Source organism: Pinus tabuliformis, chromosome 7 (assembly GCF_031772625.1).
Source record: "Pinus tabuliformis cultivar Carrire ecotype Pingquan chromosome 7, CPIR1, whole genome shotgun sequence".
NCBI lineage: Eukaryota > Viridiplantae > Streptophyta > Pinopsida > Pinales > Pinaceae > Pinus > Pinus tabuliformis.
In genome coordinates this window covers 101253693-101258880 of record NC_142293.1, presented here as the reverse complement: position 1 = coordinate 101258880, position 5188 = coordinate 101253693, and positions in this window count along the sequence as shown.

Genomic DNA, 5188 nt, shown 5'->3' with positions numbered 1-5188 from the left:
TGAGCTTGGTGACAGATTCGTCGTCGAGCATCTTTCGATGTGTTGGGACGAAATGAAGACGTTTGTAAATATACGATAATGTCCCCGTACCACGGGTCGAGAGTGCTGATGAGAAATAGCGTTTCATCCGGAATATGTTCCTCTGAACGAGATGGTGTCGACTGAGATGGTAAGGAGCAGAGCAGTTCGGCGAAGACCAGTGATTTCTTAGACTTGGCCGCAGTGAATTCCAAGTCAAACTCTTGGAGGATTACGATCCACTTCGAGTATTTGCCCCCCAGCAACTGACGTGACAAAATATAGGTCATGGGGTTGCAATCAGAGATCACGGTCGTCGTGCGCAACAGGATGTAATGACGGAAACGTTGGACGGCACAGACAGCTGCCAATGCCAACTTCTCGACGTATGCATAGCGAGTTTCCGTATCCAGAAGGTTGCGGCTAAGGTAATATACAACATGCTCGGTGCCATCATCGTCGTCTTGCACTAAAACCATGCCGATGGTGGTATCGGCGGCGGCCAAATAAAGGGTGTAGTCATGGTGGTAATTTGGAGGTCTTAAGAGCGGAGCTGAGACCAGGAGGTCTTTAAGACGCTCAAAAGATTGCTGAGCGATAGCGTCCCAGCGAAAGGGCGTGTCTCGCTTCAATAATCGCGTGAATCCCTTAGCCACCTCGGCATAATTTGGGATGAATCGTCTGAGAAAATTGGCTTTCCCCTGCAAGCTCTGTAACTGCTGTAGAGAGGCAGGGGGAGGAAGATTCAAAATGGCCTCGACCTTAAGGGGATCCAGACGGATACCTTCCCGGGAGACGATAAACCCGAGCAGTCGGCCAGATTCTACGCAGAAGACACACTTATGCGGATTGAGTCGGATACGGTAGTGTCGACAGCGGAGAAAGATTTCGCGTAAATGAGATGGATGGTCTTGGCGTTTAGCTGAATGAGCCGGTAGGTCATCCAGGTAAGGCTGTACGATGTGTCGGATATCATGGAAAGCATACGACATCGCACGCTGGAAAGTGGCGCCGGCATTTTTGAGACCGAAAGGTAGCTTCTTGTAAGCGAAGGTGCCCCAAGGACAAATGAAAGCAGTCTTGTGCTGGTCTGCGGGGGCTATGTTGATCTGGTTGTAACCAGAGAAGCCGTCCATAAATGAATACATTTCGCTTCCTGCGCAATCGTCGATAAGCTGATCAATAAAAGGCATAGGAAAGTTATCTTTGGGACAGGCGCGATTGATGTCGCGATAGTCAACACAAACCCGAATAGTACCCTGTTTTTTGTTCACAGGGACTATATTAGATACCCATTCCGTGAGAGGAATGGCATAGATGAAACCAGCTCGAAGGAGTTTTTCAACTTCGGCCTTGATGGCTGCAGCCTTTCGAGGGTGCACTGGGCGTAAACGCTGACGGACAGGCTTAGCGCCAGGATAAGTAGGGATTTCGTGCTCCACGATACTGGGGTCAATGCCGGGCATTTCTTCGTAAGACCATGCGAAAACGTCACGAAATTCACGAAATAAATCGGTGTAAAGTTGAATTTCCTCAGGAGTGCATGTGACTCCAATATAAATATTTTCGACAACCCCTGTTTTGACAGAGATGTCGATGGCCAGAGTTTGCGTAATGTTACCCATGTTTCCTTCCGAAGACACTTGATACAGCTGAACAGGCGTTTGGAGAGGGATAGATGGGACACATGAAGCAAACCGCTCGAGACATGTGGCCATTTCCGAATGAGGAGGGAGAAACGAAGAGCGATGGTGGTAATCTGACCAAGGAAGCTCCTCGGGAGACATAGTCTCAATGATAGCCTCGTCGGAGGGAAATGATTCCTTCAGGGGATCCGAAGTGGCCTCTCCTCCCAACCAAGGGAAGTGGTCATATGAATCGGGAACGCTGCTTGGAAAAGCAGGTTCAGGAGGTGGAGCCGATGCAGCGACTATCTCGATGTAGTTGAGCTCGGCGGGACTCAACGGCATCATCTCGCCCCAAGAGTCTTCCTGATTCAAGGGAGGGAGAACCCATGGATCGGAACGTACTATGATCATGTTAACGGAGGCGAGATTTGGAGGTGGGAGGGGAAAGACTCCCATCAGGGAGGGATCTTTAAATAATCCAGCACCCACACTCACTAGCGATTTGGAGGTATGCTCTACGAATGGCACATTCCCTTCAGAAGAGGAAGCAAAAAAGGACAGCTGGTCCACTGTGACGATTTTCCCTTGATGGGGGAAGCGAATGACACGGAATAAGGAGGAAGCCACGGCATGCATGGCATATGTCCAACTTCGTCCAAGGAGGAGGTTGTAAGTGAGATTAGCGTCAACGACTTCCACCTCGACCTCTACCGTTTTCCCTTCTAAAGAGATAGGCAATCGTGGGAGGATACCATATGGGCGAGATTCTCTTCCATCGAAAGCCTCTAGGGTGGTAGGAGACTGGCTCAGAGCAGGAGAACCAATAGCCTTCCAACAAGCAACCGACATGATGCAGGTTGAGGCACCTTCATCGATGACTGTACGATGGATCATTTTGCCATTGATGAGAACCTGTATAAGGAAGGCCACCTGGTGAGGCAATCTCTGCGTGAAACCCTCGAGATCAAAAGAGATTAAATCCGAACCCGCCGGGTCTATGCCACCAATCGCTGATAGCAGGGACTTCCTCTGGGAGGGGCAGCTCTGGAGGACTTCTAATGTGGACATAGCAGACGGAGCCTGAGCTAAGTCCTCGACAATGCTATAATGCTGGGCAGCACGAGCATTGGGGTTATAAGATGACTTCCTGAGTACACCTTTGGGAGGGGGTCGGGGGATCGTCTCGGTGTTGGGCCGTTCAATGTGAAGGGGACCAGAACTGGACGGAGGAGCGCTGGAGGGAACCTCCGGCTCTTTCCCGGCTGAAGATGGATAATCTTTCGCTCAAGTAGTGACATGGATGGGGATGGTTCCAGCCATGAACACTTGAGAACCGAACGAGGAAGAGGATTGAGAGGGATCTGCCACCTGATGCGTCTGCTGGGATGGGAAAGGCTCTTTAAGCACGGCAGGGGACCCTGGAGCACCTTTCAAAAGCCGACTAACCTCAGACCGCCTGGGGCAATCCTTGGTGTAGTGATCCTCCTCGCAAATGAGACAAGGATACTTAGGCTTCCGTTTGGCTCCTTCCTCGGAGGGAGGTTTAGGAGGGTTCTGCTTGGGCTGTCCGGATTTTTCTTTGGCCTTTCCTTTCTTTTTGCCTTTCGAGGATTTGTCTGCCGCGGTGGACTGAACGGCATTTACCTCGGAGGTATTCCCAGGAATAGATTGGCTCTGAGAAGCATTCTCATTAGAGGCGTTTTGTTTCTGCTTCCCAGAGTTCGCGGTCGATTTCTTAGATGATGAATTTACGGAACCGATGACTCCATCAAGAGAAGGCTTTGGTGGAGCTTTGGGTTGTCCGGGCCTCGGGGCATCTGGCAAATACTCATACAGAGTACCTGACTAAGAGTACACTAAGTCCAGGTATTGAGCTCACGCGATTGCTTGCTCCTCAGTTACGCACGCCCCCATTGCGATATCCTTGGCAATTTTAGGGACAAAGGATGTGGTAAACCAGTCGGTCAGGAGTTGATCAGGAATCCAAAATTTAATCAAGCGACGACGCCTTCTCCATTCATGTATATGATCAGAGATGTGCGTTGCTGTATCCTGTTTTAGAGACGTGAGCAGATGGGTCCCAGTCTTGTACCGAATGGGTAACTGAAAATGAGTTAAAAAGGCCATAGCCAACGAGTTAAAATCTGAAAACATGCCGCGATTGAGTTCGATGTACCATTTAGCAGCAGAACCGGTGAGAGTCCTCTGGAAGAGGCGAAGTCGGATAGAATCATCAAGCCATGAATTAGATGAGCACCAAAGGTGATAAGTCATTACATGAGCCTGAGGATCCTCTCCGGCTTTGCCGTCGAACTTTGGACAGTCACCTGGTATTTTGGTTGGAACCGGTGGCCAATATGGGTTATGCAAAATAGGGTCGTTTGTTAACTTGGACACATCAGGTAGTTCCAACGTTGCCAAAAATGGTAGCTGCGGGTTGAAGGACATCTGTGGCTGCGGATTCGAGGCGACATTAGGGTTCCACCCAGATTGGGGTTGCCCCCACGAACTTTGTCCGGACGGGCCCGACCCGAAAGGACCTGGCGCGTAGGAATTTTGTCCCGATGGACCTGGTCCATAGGGAGTTTGTCCGTAGGAGTTTTGTCCGTATGGATTTTGGCCATATGCGGATGGCTGTCCCTGTGTCTGCCCCCCAGTTCCCCATGTATTAGTAGCTTGCCCGACAGGTTGACCATACTGATAATTTTGATAGGGAGTGACCTGTGGTTGCTGATAGTTTTGATAAGGAGCATACTGATTTTGCCCCTGGGGCTGCGGGTAGCCAGATGACTGCTGGGTCCCATACGGAGCCTGATAGGTAGGCTGCGTTTGGTAGGAGGGTTGATAACCTGTTTGAGTTTGAGGCCCAGAGTAATGTCCTTGAACCGGCTAGGGTTGAGCCATATGTCCCGAAGGTTGACTTGGTCGGATTCGAGATGGACCTGGTTGGCCAGCAGGGTAGCCCTGCTGGGCACCAGGTTGTCCATGTGCCACCAAGGGTTGTCTTTGCGGAACGGATGGTCGAATTGGCTGGATAGCTGGTTGACGACGAGGTTGGCCAGCTTGACCAGGTTGACGATGAGGGTGGACAACGGGTTGGTTTGGCTGTATAGACGGTTGGCCCGTTTGCCCCCCAGCATGACCAGATTGAGAAGAGGGCTGGGCTTGCTGTACGGCAGGCTGCCCTCCTTGGTGTATGGGCTGAGCAGAGGGTTGGCCTTGCTGTATAGCAGGTTGCCCCCCTTGCCCAGAAGGATGAGTGATTTGAGAGGTAGGTTGGCCCTGTTGAACATAGGGTTGTCCACCCTGCCCAGGGAATTGACCAGACTGGGCGGTAGGTTGGCCCTGTTGAACATAGGGTTGTCCACCCTGCCCAAGAGGATACCCTTGCTGGACCATTGGTTGATTTGGAGGATTGTAAACTGAGCCAGTTTGTCCGGAGGGGTACCCTTGCTGGAAACCGAGCTGGCCTTGTTGAAAAGACGGTTGCTCTGGTTGTCCAGTAGGTTGATTTTGATATGGATATGGCGAACCTCCAATGC